Raw genomic sequence first — 16,933 nt, 5'->3', positions numbered from 1 at the left:
ATTGAGCAATGGCAAAAAAGTCTCTGTGTCTTACATAATGTTACATATAAGCATACACTGCTAACTTCAGTCGTAAACCCTATTAGTGTTCATGGCACTATTTCACAGTTGTCTTACCCTGAACATTTTTCTGTGTGGACATTAGTTGTTGTTTTTTTTTTTTTTTAAAGAATGACATCAATATTTCCTTGGGCCTTGATTTGTTTATTTTCATAATTATTCACTGTCTTTATCAAAGTACAAGTAAACAGCTACAATGGCAAGGAGACCAAGCAGTGCCACAGCCCACAGGTGCAACAATATTTTACATATTTTTCTAAAGAAGCAGGCTGATTATTGCAGACACCAAACATCAAAATTAAATAAATTAAAGAAACAGTCGCTAAGGATTTAACGTTATTGAACTGCTACTTTTTGGCTGCTTCTTCTGCATCATCCATTCAAGATCCCATGGTTATATTTCAGTTCAGATTTCAGAAAAAAAGCTTAAATGTGCATTATGTTATGCCTTTCATACAAAATGTAATTTGTGTGTGTGTGTGTGTGTGCGTGTGTGTGTGTGTGTGTAGTGAAAATCTGAATTCTGCTTCCTAAAATAGATTTTAAAATGTACAATCTTAATACTTTATTTATCCAAAGAGCAGAGTCACCACTTCATGGTCTCTGGCAGGCTGCTGTTGCACTACGTCCTTGGCATAATAAGTGGGCTGTGTCTAAGCAGGTTCAAAGTGAATGCTTCCTTTGTTGCTTTAGTCTGCTTCTGCTTCATTCTTCACTCGGAAGAACAATCAGAAATGGGAATGCGAACTGAAGGAAGAAGCTAAAAAGTGCCTTTGTCTCCATCTTTCTTCTCTGAACCTGTTCCACATTGTTTTCTGTGGCATGATTTGAAAAACAATATGAAGAAAGTGTTACAAGGTGGGTCCTTCTAAAGCTCATGATTTCAGCCAGTTTTTCAATGAACAAAGTGTACTTTTGAATATGAATATCTGCATAGTCTTTTTCAGTTCAGTTCATTAGAATGACTTGGTTTATTCATGTGTTTGTCATAAAGTCTCACAGAATAGACTCGGTCAACAAGAATGCAAGATTTTTCATCTAGGGCCCTGTGCTAGATGTGCATTACATCAACAGGCCAGATTTTTTTTTTTTGCTCTGCAGATTTGAAACATGCTTACTCCTATGAATAGCAGACTTCACTTTTTATTGCTGTCATTGTTTTAGATATAGGATGCTGACTTGACATAATAACATAACCTTCACGAATAGCATCTGGGAAATGCTTATTTCTTCATTAAATGAAAGTTGTCAGAGCAGCAAGGTGAAAACATTCTACTGGGACTCTGTGCTGTAGGAAATATCCTTTTGATTTCCTGATTTATAGCTTTACATTACAATTTCATATGAGCCAAACCATATTTGATATATTAAAAAATAAATATTTTGGCGCAGTGATGGCCACCAGCCTGACAAATGGTTAAAATGTCCCATTGGTTGTTAGAATTATTTATTTTTTTATTTCTGATGCTATAGAGACTGATGGTATAACCTATAGGTACATTTCTACAGAAGGCTGTAAAGACCATGGTATGTGTTCAGTGATTCCATATTGTTTTCTTTCTTTCTTGATTGGCTCTGTACTCCCCAATTTTAGATTTGAAATCAAACAATTCACTTGTGGTTAAAGTATACATTCCTTATGTCAGATGTGTTCAATTATTTCCTTAGAGCAGGTATAGGGGAGCTTTCAGTATTTAGTTATGATTCTGGCCTGTTGATTGCCATTGATGCCGTTTGTCAACATGAGGAGAAGAGATTGTCCCAATGAAAGTCAAGGAAGCCATGATGACACAGAGAAACCTTCTGTGTCACCAGGCTAACCAAAATCAACTGTTTGGAACATCATTAAAAAGAAAGAAAGCACTGGTGGGCTCAGAAATCACAATCAAGTTATCTCTCAACATGAAGATCAAAGAAATGTCAATGACAGGTAAGTAGGCCATCATTGGGTGGAAAATCTGAATAAATGGGAGACCATGGTAAACCACTGTAGTGGATGAATGGATGAATGTAGTGGATGAGTGGATGAAGAATACTTTCAGTTGGATCCAAAGACCCCCCCCAACCCCATTTATGTGCTATGGTTTGGTGGGGATGCTATGCTTTTGGCATCTATGGCTGCCACAGGTACAAGCTCAATTCTCTTCAGCAGCAGAATGAATTCTGAAGTTCAAGAGCATCTTATCTACTCACATTCAACCAGATGCCTCAGAAATGATTGGACGGTGCTTTGCCTTGCAGCAGGACAATGACCCCAAACACACTGCCATAAATTCAAATGTTCGGGGCCATAAAGCCAAATGTTCTTGTCGGGTCAAGTCAATCACTCAACCTGAATCCAATTAATATACAGTACGTTTCACTTGCTGAAGACAAGACTGAATGCAAAAATCCCCGCAAAACAAACAGGAACTGAAAATGGCAACAACACAGGCCAGGCATCACTAGGGAAGATATCCAGTTTCTGAGGATGTGAGTATCCTTAAATTAAAACTGACAGTCTGCACTTTGACCTCATATTCATTCTTACATTTCAAATCCAATGTGCTAGACTATAGAGCCAAAACAACAAAAATTGTGTCACTGTCCAAATACTTCCAGATTGCACTGTAAGTTGATTGATTACTGATTTGTAGATAAATCTATATTTTACTATAGATCAGTGAGGCAACTATGCACTGAAATAGCTTTAAATGCTTTTCTTGCCAGAGCTTGCCTGGTAAGTTGAAATCGATTGCAAAAGTACAAGTCCTGGCCGTCTGGCACCCCAGGCAGGCACAGTCAAGCCTCAAAGTATTTTAAATGATTTCAAGATTATCTGAGATGGGTCTGCTAAAAACTGTAAAGAATAACATTCTATTGACTTCATCAATAATCTATTGATCCATAGAGTAATGCTGTGCTACCTCCCAGTCCATCACATGCAATCACTGTGCATTCAGATTGTAGAGGTTTTCTCATGATCATGAGAAAACAAATTTATAACATGTACACATATACATTATATGCTGTTATGTAAAATTCACATAAACTGTACTATAGAGGTTTCAGCAAGTCAGTGTCAACTTTTCATATTAGAATATTGAACTATTGAACTATTGAAGCTCCCACTGAGGGCAAAGTGAATTAAATTAAAGCTTAAGATTTTACGGTCCATTTTTGTGCCTCACCCCATGGAGCATCTTGCATGCTTATGAAAATGACACAGGGACAGAGAATGGCTCAGTTCACCCCCAGCCCCCCCTTTCCCCAAACCCTGAAGTTCCTGAACAGTAACATATTGTCTCTGCATGGATTCTTTCACTCACTGACGACCTTTCAGTGGTTAGTTTTGTAAAATACATTTTGAGTTCAGATGCGAGTCATACTGGTTGTTCCATGCAATACAGTTTTATTGCTTGTGTCTTGAGGTTCAACAGCTACTCAAGGACAATTTCTCTACAGGTTTGAACTTAAAACATGATGACTTGCTTCCTTACAAATGCATTAAAATGTGAATTGTCTCAAAATACCAAATGGGATCATATATTTTAGATATGTGAAGTAATGTGATAATTTAGAAAATGTTATTTTATGTTATATTCAGTATGTCTTGTTTGACACCTCCTTGTACTGTATGTGCTGTGTCAATTAGCCCTATTAATTAATTAACTTATCATAGAAATGTGCTCATCTGAAGCTTAATCAGTCAAATAGTTTATACTCTATGTAATAACTTACATTGATTCTACTAGCCTCGCTTACAGTAAATGACTGTGCTGCTAGGATAAAACATCTATCGGCGAGTTAATTAAGTATCATTAAATCCATTAGGAAAAACTTCAGCTCGGGAACATTTCTCGGTACACCCCTCTTAGTAAAAAGGATAATCTATCTTGTTCTCAAAATAGTTCTCGACAGCCACTGCATTGAAATATATTGAAAAATCATTAGGGATGGTCATTTCGGTAACATAAACTGGACTTTAATGCAGATTTTCAGCTCATGCCTATTTTCCATTCATTTTAGCTTTCTGTACCTGTATTCATTTTGTAATTTTCTTGTTACACGTTTAATAATTCCTGCCATATCAGCTACGTAAGCTTCCTTGGATAAATAATATATCAGACATACTGATAAATGTAGACTTGAATCTTTAGTGTAGCATGATTCAGAACATATTGTGCTGGAATAAAGAGGTTAGAACAAAAGCACTTTGGTGTTGAAAAAGGAATACATCACTTCTGGCGAGCTGTGCTTCTCAGGTGAGATGAGTCTGACCTGGGGTTTTCCTATCATTAGCAACCTGTCAGCGCCTCCATTCCCTCACAATCCCCCTCTCCGCCCCCTCGGCTGCGGCTATCTCAGCCGAAACCTAATCGCGCCGGTGCTCAGGGAGATAGCCGGCCAGATGCGGAGGCTGCCAAGAGATACTTTCCTAATCAAGAGATGTCCCCTGTGCCACATTTTACCCTTCCTCGCAAATTTCCCCCTTGGGAGGGGGGATGGAAAAGCTCTCACTGCCTAAAGTAAAGAAGTGTAGGCCTGGGATTTGCGCAGAAATGCCTCCTGTCATAACTCAGGTATTTCTACAGAGGGTTTGTCCTGAGAAACAGATGATGGCATGAATTATGGAGCAGGGGGTCAGGGAAATAGCTCATATCCCACACCGCCTGACATTTTTGAATATTTCCAGACTAAGGAGTTCCAAACTTTGCACTGCAGATATGTGGTAACCTTCAGAAAGGCATAGAAAAAGAAGAGCAACTGGGCACTTCTAGTTAGTTTCCCCATGGACCTCAGGATGCTCTTCTGCATAGGAAAGGGTAATGAGCTGATCTGCTTCGAGGAACATGTTAAAATAAGAAGAAGGAAAAAAAGACACTCTGCATGATTTATTAAAGCTTTTTCTTCTGAGTAAGTTCTTGGGGTCATTTGTTCTAATCAAGCTGAGTCTACCCTCTGTCATGACTAAGGGCCTTGTGAGCTCCACGCTACTCAGACCGAATCTCATCAACACACCTCCCCCTCCCTCATCTTTCCCACAGAATGGAGAGGCAGCACCACAGATAGTGCTGTCAGTTGAAACGGTCTCCGGCCTATATTCCCTGTTAAATCTGATGGAGGCGAAGGTCTCGGATTTCTCCCACAGCTCACCGGGTTCCACTGTGTTCAGACTCTGGAAGAATAGCAATGCGCAGGGATGTTATGGGTCGAGGAATGTGGAAAAAGGAAGGTCAGGTGAAAGAAACTGCTGTTCTGTAGTTGCTGCAGTGTCTGAAATTTTCAGTGTCAATCTCACTGTAAAAAACTCAGTGAGGATTGGCGAGGGTTAATCAAATTCAGGTAAATATTAAAATAGAACGGCTGTGTAACACAGAAGTAAATAGGCTTGCAATTAAAGAATCTCAGGCGATGAACATGGTTCATTACTGCGGTAAAAAAAAAAAGTACTTTTTGGAGCCACAGAAATGTCACTCCAGGCTTTCCTTCACTCTGTTGGAATCTGTACACGTGGAAACTCGCAAACCAAAAATTGATGGATTTATTTAGAAGTGTGCATTATAATAATCTCCTGCTATATTATGTTGAATGCCTAGGGCTTGTTTTCGATTCCAAGGCAACGTTCATTAACCATTAAATGATTTGTCTCTGACATCAAAATCTTCTGCCTGTTTGAAAAGTGATAGAAAGCAGGCCCATTATAAACTGGGCTGTTATCAGGCAGTTGTCCTTTTAAAGCTGAACAATCAAATATATTCTGCACTATCAGGATAAATCATCAACCAGATGTTAAAGCCAGATATTCACAGAACTGGCTTGTTGTAAATCCAGCAGACCTGGCATCTGGAATGCTGAGCGATATGGCATAATGGTTAAGTTGCATTTTGATGAGATTTATTTTAGCTGCCCTGACTCAATAGGAACTGAGTTTGTATTAATTAACAGTCGGTCTGATTTGACATATTGAATGTGACCCAGTTACACTCCCTTAGAGAATGAAAAAGCCAGAAAAGCCATTTTGCCTTATTAATGAAATGGGAAGGGGAGGTGAGGGTCATACAGTTTTCACAAGTCTACAAGTCACTTCATTTCATCCAACCATTTTCACACCAATGGCTATGGCTGACTTGTAGATTCAGGCCCTATAGTAAACAACACATGTTCCAAGAGAATCTTAAGTCTCGTTAAATTATGAACATTTTTGTAGTTTCTTTGAACAGTAGTAGACATTAGCCTACAACCTACAACCTCTCCAGAATCTAATATTTTGTTAGCACCTTCCCATTTAGATAACTTTGTAAAACACAAATGTATGTCTTTCATTAAAGTAGTTTTTGAATAAAAATTTAATGTATTAAATTTATTGTGTTGGTTAAGGGGAAAATATGTCAATGCATTAAGATTTATGATGAAAAGTGGGGTGGTGGTGAATACTTTTTGAAGTATGTGCACGTGTGTGTGTGTGTGTGTGTGTTTGTGTGTGCGTCTGTGTGGACATGTGCGTGCCTACTCTGTGAGACACAGTAGAAACCTCAGACATTGAGTGTTACAAAATTTTCCATGGTTTTCAGACAACTGTGTGTGTCCATGCACACAAGCTGTTCTTTTCTTTTGTACATTTCTGAACAGAATACAGCATCTACAGTTAGGTTAGGTGAGTTCACACACACACACACACACACACGCACACACATTGTGTGTGGGGGGGGGGGGGGGGGGGGGGAGAGAGAAGGAGAGATACTTCATTTGTTGCAGTGATTGAAAACATTGCTGTGTTCACTACAATTGGCTCCATTCTTATTTCTGAATTAGGTTACTTATTGTTTTCTTTTCAAACCAGATGGAGAATAGCTATTATCCACATTAGTAGCACAGTAGGTATTTCTTTCCACATAAATCTGTCCCAATGATTTCTAGGAAACACCCCACGATGCAATGTGTTCAATTCACATGCAGACCTTATGCAAACAGACACAGGATCACAGGAAAGCTCTCTCTTAAGAGGAAGTACTGCACTCTAATACCACACATTATAATGAACAACATATATTTTTGTTCAATCCAAGATAAAATCTTTAATCCACTGCCCAAACCATTCAGATACAGTTTTGTACAGTTTTCATATAGGTTTTTTCACACTCCATCGAAGATAAAGCAAATTTAAGTGAAAGTTTTTTTCAGAGATAATAATTGACCCCAGAATTTGGGTCCATTCTTTTTGCCAGCATTAATGTAATTCAAACATATCACACATTCTGTCATGGGTGTCCCTATCCCTATATTGGCTCCTAAACAATATCCTTCTGCCATTTGAAGAAGGAAAATGCATTTAGTGCAAGTAAAAACTTTATATCGAACGATGGCAAGGACACTGAGGTTCCACCCTGGTTCTAAGTGCACAAAGCCTTTGCTTGTGCCTTTGTTGTGGGGCGACATTTCTCCTACATCGCTTGAGTGGGTTGTCCGGGAGACTCACTGTTTATACAATGAGTCAATTGTTGAGTAGAAGACCATCCCCTCGGAATAATAAATCAATTTTTGATTTGATTTTCTCCCCTTTTCTCCCTCTGCAATGTTTAACGCCCTCCATCTTTGCCAGAGAACACTTGTTTATTGCCTGTAGAGCCTGTATGTTGTAGCAGCGAGGCATGCTTTTCTCATTTTTTTATATTTAGACGGCCAGCTTGAGATTGCTGGGATAGTTACTATCAAAGGAATTGGCAGTGTTGCGCTGTTTCTCTTCATTCCTTTAAAGGGAAGGCTCTCTGGTTCAACTTTCAAAGGAAAACCTTGATGAAATTTTCAGTACCTTTTCAAGTATTTTTTTATTTATTTTTCTTGTCAATCTTTAATGGCCCCCTGCTTTGCCCTTCCTGGAAATGGTTGTATACTTTTACACATTTTCTGCCAAGAAATATCATTTTCTTCTGAAATCTGAGAATCTCACTTATCCTTAAAAATCCTCTCCTCTTGTCTATTTTCCTGCTCCTTAAAATGATTTTCTTGACAATGTGAGCATTGCAGGCAGAAGGAACAATTGGCTGGGGAAAAGCTATGAACTGAATGCTGAATTCTTGGCACCAATATTGCATGGAAAATAAAAAAACTTGTGTTCAGCAGGTCACCCAGGACAAGTGATTAATCACACATCCACAATTATCTTAATTAAGTTGTCAATAATGTGCTTTTTTGTGTTGATTTGCATTCTCTTGTTCACTCCTTCATTAATCACACCACCATCACAACTGATTGGCAAGAGGACTTAAACCGGCTGCCAGTGTAGTGCCAGAATGCCTGCTGCATACGCACTTGTTGACATGTGTCATGACCTCATTAATCATGAATTTCCCTTTGTTGAATGCTCCTGTTCATTGTCATTTCAATTGGTGGGATGTTTATGTATTACCCAGGATTAACCACACCCCAAAACAAACAAGCCCCAATGATGACACTCTCACACATTCCAGATCCTCCCTGCACATTCTGCCAATCCCTTTATCCCACAGAAGTACAAAAGAACACGTCTTCCACAGATTCCCTGCACCATCTGTTTGTCTTGCCCATCCTTCTGAAATCTCTGAAAGATATGTCTTTTTTTAAATACAGCATTCTAATGGCCTTTAATGGTTTGCTGCTCAATTAAAATATGTAGTTGATAATCAAACTGAATGGTAAAAGTAAAACTAATAAAACTCATGAAACAGGAAAATGATGAATTATCAAAACATTTTCTAAATTGGAGGAAAAAATAGGGCAATAATCGACATTACTGTACTGCCAAGGCTAGGAAGCTATATGGTGACCCTCAACTGACTACCAGTTTCACAAATAATTTCCCACATGTCAACAACAGTAACACAATAATATATTTAAATTACAGTTCATCAGTCCTTTCAAGTGTTGGAGTCATTGCTTGTTAGCTGGAGGTGATGGGCCACGGCTTGTTCCCAACTGCATCTCAAGCCTTTGACAGTAATACACGCCCTTTCATGCATTATTACATTATTTGTGTTAAATTCTTTGATACCCAGAGAAGAACCAAGATAAGAATTAAAATGTTAAAAGCTTTCCGAGATCTGAAATGTTTTCAGACATGTTTTGTTCTGCTGTTTCTCTAGAAGGCTGCTGTGACTTTGAAGTGGAAAAAGGTCTGACACATAACAGAAGCTCCCTGCATAACTGTGTCATTTCTTGCACCCTGAGGCACTCAATGCTGTGGAATGACACAAGTGTTTACCGAGATGCTGAATAATTCAACAAAGCTGCTCTACAAATTACCCATTTTCAGGATGTCCTTCAAGTGCACAGCTGTCACACATTATCCCATGAAGTTCTTTGAGAAGTGGCACGAAATGGTCACGCTCAGGAGCTTCAGCTAATTCAGTGATATTTTCTCACCTCGGGAAAACAAAAGGGCATTAGGCAGCCTGCACTGACCTTCGGAATGTGTTCCTGCTGATCCAATGGCACTCCCAGAACACTGCCGGTGACCAGGGAGCTTCCAGATCCAAAGTCATTGTAATATACAGATTAGTTCTACGCACAGCTGCTTAGTTGCTTATTCCTAACCCTTGAACCAGTGTCCCCCTGGAACTAGTCTTTTACCGGTAAAAAAAGGGAATATATTTTTTCCACATCTCTGTGGATCAATATCTATGAGTTTTGACCACTGAACTCTCAAATGTTCATTTGTTTTTGTACAATAATATCCCTACAATAATATCCCTCTCTATGTAGTTGTGGATGGACTCCTCTTGCTGACACAGTCTGATCATATCCTGCATTGACATTCTCAGTCACTTGAGGAAGAGCTACTCTTCCATTTTTCCTCATATATCGCACTAATGCATGGGCATCACGGTCATCGAATGTGCACTGTCAACAACAATTTCCTGATGTCTTTCCCATAGATCTAACTGCAGATGTCACCTTACTCAGTGTTCCTATTGAAACACGAGCCTGTTGAGCTGTCTTTGTGACTGAAGCACCTGTCATCTGTGCCCTATTATAGGATGATAGCATGATAGGATGTTAATTGCTTAATTGTATCATGCAGTAAACCTGTACGGAAGCATCAACATTTGTTTGCTTCTCCACTCATTTATTGGGGTTTTTGCTGTAATTTGTCACCCATCTGGATGTTACTCTAACTCTTAGGTCCTTTGTAAAGTCCTAACAGGCTGAATAAGAAGTGGCAGCTCCTTCAGGGGTCTGTTGTCTTTACAGCCTTATGCTGACATGCTGTGCAATATTTTGTACCAAGTAGTCTGACTGAATTATTTTAATGCATGGATTACTCTAACGATTATGGATTGTTAAAGTTATATCTGTTTTGATGCCATGTGTTACTGCTAAGGACCAATCATGAGGAATGTAAGTTTTATTTATTTGTTCCTTTTCAGCCAAAAAAAGTGTGTAAACGGCTTTTGAGAACAAAAGTTCTACTTGTCTACACAAAAGCACAGCAAGGCCATCATAAAAGGAGAGAGTTTATCAGTCAAACCACAATACAGAACATAAAAAAATAATTTATTAAAACAAGTACATGCATGAGTTAAAAAGCATTCATTTGACTATTAGAGTTGGCATACTTCTAAAACTTCAAGGCTTTATTCATTGTGTTCTAATCTGTAGCAGCTGCAGACCAAAAGTTTTTGTTGCCAGGAGAGCTTGGGGACTTTGGGAAACAGAGAAACAAGGTGTTGAATCTGAGATTGTACGATGATAGGGAGACTTATGTTTTTCCTTTTTTAGTGTCTTAAAGATTAGTGCATGCCAATGGGCATCCTGTCTATGCTGGAGTGAGATCAGTTAAATAGAGAAGTATGTGATGATGGGTAGAGGAGGGGGTTCATGAAGAAAATCTTTTTGCTCAGTTCGTCCAGTCCAAGGCTGTATTTGGAAGCCTTTTTTATGGATGGCATCAACAGTCTTGGGTTGGCAGGATTCAGTTTTGACAGATTTGCGGCTTTTTAAACAATGAGCTGAGCAACGTTTTTTCATTTAGAGAAGGCTTTATCTGGCTTTGGAATTTATTTAATTAATTTATGAATTTAAAGGGAGTCATGTAGCCATGGCAATATATTTGCAGTGGACAAACTTGGTAAATGGCCAAAATGGTCCGTGTGAGTACTGGAAAAGGAGTAGTGGGCACTGTTTGTCAGATATCGTTTAACATGAAAGAACCTAAGGCATTAGTTGTTGTTGGGTTACAACATAACACACAGCTCTGTGCTGGATTTCTTTGAACTTTAATTCTAATCTTATGCAGCATGTCTAATCCTAACTAATGAAAAGACAGTAACAATCAGGCTAAAACTTGAGAGTGAATATAGTTTCTTAGTGTTTAAGTGTTTTTGAAGTTAACAGAAAGAAGACTGTTGATTTCTAAAACATTTTCTATTCATTTTTAAATTCTTTGCTTTTTGTTCTGGGTGGTTCACAATAACCATTAAATAATTATATGCTTTGGCCTTAGAACTATGATGCAATCTTTCGAAAGAATAAGCAATCAGTAAACTAATAATTGAAGCCTTGTGCAAGACAGCACCTCCAGGATAGTAAAATCACTGCACTTCCAAGCCAAGACTAATGATTTTCTGGCTTAACTCAATCCCCCTTCTCTCCATTAAGGAGAAGTGTTCTCTCAGTGGGCAAACATATTGTTTTCACCACTGCTGGGAAGCAGTGTGGATTTGGAGCCTGTGGATTTAGCTAATAATATTTTAGAAACTGGCATCATATTTATTGTATTTTATGTTTCTTCAACAAACTCCAGGTTCATGGTCATTTTTAGATGAAAGTGCAAGATGTTAGCATTGTAATTTTTAAACTATTTATTTCATGCCCGTTAATGGTTATATACATATCTGTAGTGATGATGTCAATTTCTAGTCATTTTAGACAAGAGTCACTACCTCAGTTGATTGAGGCCGCATCGGAGCACAAAGATAAGAGGAAGGACAGTAGCAGTCTCCCCCCTTTTTTGACCCTACAGCCCTATGACCAGAGAGATGGGGAGCGATAACCTTTGGCCTAGACTTAAAAGAGGTCGAGGACATTATGGAAGAGTGGTGAGTTGTGCGATCAAATAACATTTAATGACCAGCTTCTCAGAGAAGGCATGCTGTTTCAGCATTTGCTGTGCTTCAAATAAAAAATTGAAACAAGTAAGAATCACAGTTCAGCAATTCTACCTCTTGCATACAGAAACTCTAACAGGAACTAGGTTATATTATTCCAGGTGCTTCCGTTACTCGAGGGCATTTATAGGCTATGCTTTCAACAGCTGGGGACACCTGATTAAATCTTACATTTTATGATATCTTGTGGTATTCCTTTCCCTTTATTTTGCTTATGGCTGATTTTTAAGATGATACAGAGACATGATTTTCAGGTCTTTGCCGGATTGGTGTACTTGAACAGACATTGAGCAATGTATCTGTTGAATTGGGGAAAGTGGAAATCAGTGACCTGGATTCTCTGCTGGACCTGACCCATAACTCCTTCAGATACATTTTTTCCCAGGGGGTGAAAAAAACCTCTCAGAAGCTGATCGTAGCCTGTCCTTGGCTGAAAGAGCGAGTGGTGCATGAACCGTATGACAGTACTGATGGTAGAGAATAATTTCCAACCCCTGTTAAGAGATTCCAAATCGTTAATCTCTTATTAATCTCACTCAACTTGCTTCCAGAGTAAACAGGTACTAAAACACTCATGTGCATGGGTTACTGCTGCCCCCTGCTTTTCCTGGATCTGGCTGCAGTGTAAAATTCTCAGGCCTGATTAGTGCCCATCTGGACCGACCCCTGGCCCATTTATAGTCCCACTTGAGGATTGAAGGAACAAACCCTCGCTGGAAATTCAAAGAAGCAGAGTTAACGTGCAGCTGCTGCTGGCAAAAAGAGAGGAAACTCATGGTGGCAATTTGGCCAGCCACAGCATTTTATTGGCACATGTAGCCATATCAACGATGTAAAATAAATAAATAAAAGGATCTTTAATAAACTATAAAAAGCACATAAGATCAGACTAAAGGTCAATACTTCCCAGAATGATCTTTTTAAAAACATTATTTATTATTTTATTGATACTTTAATTGTTTATTAATATGAATTGAAATTTATGCAAACATTTAAGATAAAATCACGAACTAGAATGTTAGGAATCATCTAAACATGTTTTCATATTAGACTCAGAAATCCCACAGTTCAATTCAAGTTACTGCAGATTTAACTTGTGCCATCACATAAGAACATCACAGAAAGATCCTTCCTTGTCGTAAAAAGAGAAGAACAATAGTCTGTGCCTTGTGTTCTCTGATTCTCTCCATTTCCAGGATTAATTGGTATTCAGTCAAAAAAAAATACAACCCCTTGTCCAAATGTTTCTAAAAGTCTTTTCCCAGAAACAATTCTAACCAAGTACATGCAATTGAACACAATTATACAATCATTATCTTGAGCCCCAAGGGACTCTCTCCCCCCTCTCTCCCAGTCTCTCTCTCTCTCACTTTCTCTCACTCGCTCTTACCATCTCTGGCACGCACATGAAAGGTATTAATTAGGGAAGTTAGCTATTTCATTTGAGACATAAATTACTTTGGCAAAAATTCAGCTGAATGAATACGTATCATGTAGAGAAATATGCTTTGTGAATCAGTCCAGATTAGCTGTCTGAAACATAAATGATGACACAGAGATATTCACAGCAGGGAGCAAATAGAGTGGAAAGCCTGCAAAAACATCTTGCTTCGTTTCCACTGGCCCATCTTAGTGTAGTGTATGTGTGTGTGTCGCTATGGTACACACTTTCCGACTAATGTTGTAAAGAAATTATGATTGCCTGTAGCTGAAGTGTTTCTGAATCTGGGATATCTCTTTTCCTGTACTGCCTATGCTTTCCTTCGGTCTGGTTTCAATCAATATGTGTTTTTAATTTGTATTAATTAATGCAAGTGTTCTGTTTCCTTTCATAAACAATTTTGGTGATCCTTAGCAGTTTTTTTTTTTTTTGACAACGAAAAAGTCGTATTTAATTGTGAGACAAATTTAAGGTCAAATGTTAATTAAAACCAGGATTTTCTCATTGGTACAATTGTTCCCTAGATATTGGCTGAAAGAAATCCTGATGCTTACAGTTTTTTTGTGTTCATATAGAACAGACCATTTAAAAATGATTGTTGAATTTGACACTAAATACAAGCACATCTTGCCTTTTAAGGAATGTATTTTCTTACGCATTTTTTAATTGGTAATTATACATAGACTTGGTGTACAGCTCAAGAGACACATGTATTTTTCCTGGGATGAACTATTGATAATGCATAAAAGGACCATACTACCTAAAAGGGAGCAAGCACTGAAAGTCATTGCTGGCTATGATCTTTTACACAATGTAAACATGCCTATTTCAGCTTGGCTTCCTTGGGCTGCAGGCCAATGTGCTGCAGTATGGATAGCTGGCCAACTTACTGTCGGCTCGTGTCATTTTGCTGTGGAAACGCCTCTGACTTCCCTCAGGTAGAGCTACTCTATGCAGCAAAAACAGGTCATTGAGAATGCCTTGGAGGAAGGGTATGAGGCAGTGACAAAATTCAGGCTGGCCTTTCACATTTTGGCTAGGTTTCACAGCTGCTCTCAGCTACATTAATTACCTTAATCAGTGTCACAGAATGATAACCGTTTCTATCCTCCATTTTGTCCTCTGTCACTCTCAATCAATCCAGAGATTTAATGGACAGTAAAATAAAAATAAGAATATTGGATTTTAGAGATCATATCTGATAAAAATGTTAATGTTGACATTTGACATTAACTTTCTTCTCCTTACAATTTCGCATTCAGTACAAGGAGGCCTAATTCATCACCACCTCTGGTTGATGGAATGCTGGGTAAACAGTATACTATCTCCAAGGTCATGTGTTTATTTAAGAAGACCCTGCCAAAGGGCATGGTGAAAGGCAGTTAAAGTGCCCTTAGATCATGTTCTCCATTTTTGAAACCCATTAAGATCATATGGGTCATATAGCTAACTTCTGCCCTTTTAAATTGAGAGAGTGCAATGAAGTAACAGAGAGACAGCTTCGGGCAAATCTCTTGAATGGCTAGCATTGAAGGTGAAAGGGCAGAATTTCTGACATAAAGGTGAGGATGTATTATGGTGAGTCACGGTGCATTATGGTGTATTAAGTTGCAGAAGCTTTAGACTTCAACGTGAAATCGTCCGATTTTGGAAAATGCTTACATTGCTTACATTCATTGAGGTCACTTTATATGTAGACAATATAGCTTATTCATTTTTATAAGCTTTAAATGAAATGATTTTAAACCAGTTTTCCGATTTAGCACTGTAATTAATTTATTAACAAGAGTTTCATCAACATCTCTGATTGTTTTTTTAAATTAAACGATTACCTGTTTTTCTTGGGTAAAATTTAAAGTGTTTCCAAATTAATTTGGCTGGGTAATAGTGGATTCAGGTATACTGCACAGTAAAACTTGCTTCCTTATATTTTAGTGTTCACTGGAAAATAAGTTCCCTTTCTGAAATGTTTCTGCTGAGTCCACCTTTTTCACTGTCAGTAGTTCAGAAATATGTGGTCATTCTACTCATGAAAAGCCACCGTGTACAAAATTATACAGACCAACTGGGAAATGATTTAACACAGTGCTTTGGAATCCAGGTACGTACATCCAGGTTGACTACTAAATACATACAGTGTAAAAGATTAATCCTACTCTCCACAAGATGAGTTTTAATTATAGGGCTTTCTTTTTTCCTGAGCAATTAAGGAGTTCTGTTTCAGTGAGCTGGGTGTTCTGCATAGACTGTCTTCAGCACTTCCAACATTTCCTGTCTAATAGAAATTATACATAAAAGGCTGTGAAGGTAATAGAGTACTGAAGGTGATAACACACATTGACCACACGGAGGTGGTCGGTCATGTGCTGTGACTCATTGACTGAATTAAAAACATTGGCAGTATGTTCACATTCATTTTATCTTTCGCCTTTAAAAAACCTTTCCAAGCTACATTAGAGTATGGTTTTTACAGGTATGTGGATTAATGAATTAGCCGGAGACCTTATCTCATTAAGAATTTCTTTTCATCCCTGGAGGTAAATTATGTGCAAGACCAGACAAATTTGTCTTTCACCAAGACAGCTTGTTCAGCTCATCAGGGATTTTCCTTCCTTTTTGAGAAACCAGGCTAAGCTTTCTGAGTGCAGTACTTGATGAAACCTTTCAGGTGAATTATATTTTCTTTCATTCTGATGATTTAGCTGTCACCAGACAAGTGAACTTTAGCTGCAGTGCCAAAAGAGAAAAGCGTATTGATATCTGATAGGTCTGGTGGAAGGCATGATTATATCAATGATTACCCATTCATAACTGTGTTGAATGCTGAAACAGTGCTGAAGATCTTTATGTTCATATACAAATATTGTACACAAAAAAGAAATTCAGATATTTTGAGCTTCTCTCATGTGTTGAAAATTTTTTATAGCATGATAAAATAATTTTAAAAAATATTCCTGGCTCTTCTCTAACTGAACATAAAAAGATCCTTTCAGAAATGATGGACTGCTTGTAATCCTTATGACCAATCATATTTCTGTTTTGACATCGGCATTCAGATGGTATTTATTATTGATAAATTGCATGAATTCTTCAAACACCATTTTACTGACTGTTCTCATCTCCCATTGGCTAAATGCCTAAATATGAAATTTAGATCTAAAGAAAGAATTATAATTGTAAAGAACTGTGCAACTCGCATGTTCTGTCACGTTTCAGTAGCAGTCATTCTGTTTGAGAAAATAACCTTGCTTCAGGGTATGGTAACATTATACCACAAATGTTCTGAACGTTTAACCTTCGGGCCAAG

The 16,933-nt window shown here is 38.1% G+C and overlaps 1 long non-coding RNA gene across 2 annotated transcripts in view; it reads left to right on the top strand.

Annotated features, from left to right (window-relative positions):
- The first annotated feature begins 736 nt into the window (after positions 1 to 736).
- Positions 737 to 16,933, top strand: part of LOC118224738 — an 18,898-nt gene continuing 2,701 nt past the window's right edge. For both annotated transcript variants that reach the window (XR_004764692.1, XR_004764691.1), the window contains exons 1-2: positions 737 to 918; positions 1,876 to 1,990. This is a non-coding gene — a long non-coding RNA (uncharacterized LOC118224738). The remainder of the gene's footprint in view (positions 919 to 1,875; positions 1,991 to 16,933) is intronic.

The sequence above is a fragment of the Anguilla anguilla genome, chromosome 4 (genome assembly GCF_013347855.1).
Source record: "Anguilla anguilla isolate fAngAng1 chromosome 4, fAngAng1.pri, whole genome shotgun sequence".
In the NCBI taxonomy this organism is placed as follows: Eukaryota; Metazoa; Chordata; class Actinopteri; order Anguilliformes; family Anguillidae; genus Anguilla; species Anguilla anguilla.
This window is presented reverse-complemented; position numbering and strand designations above follow the sequence as displayed.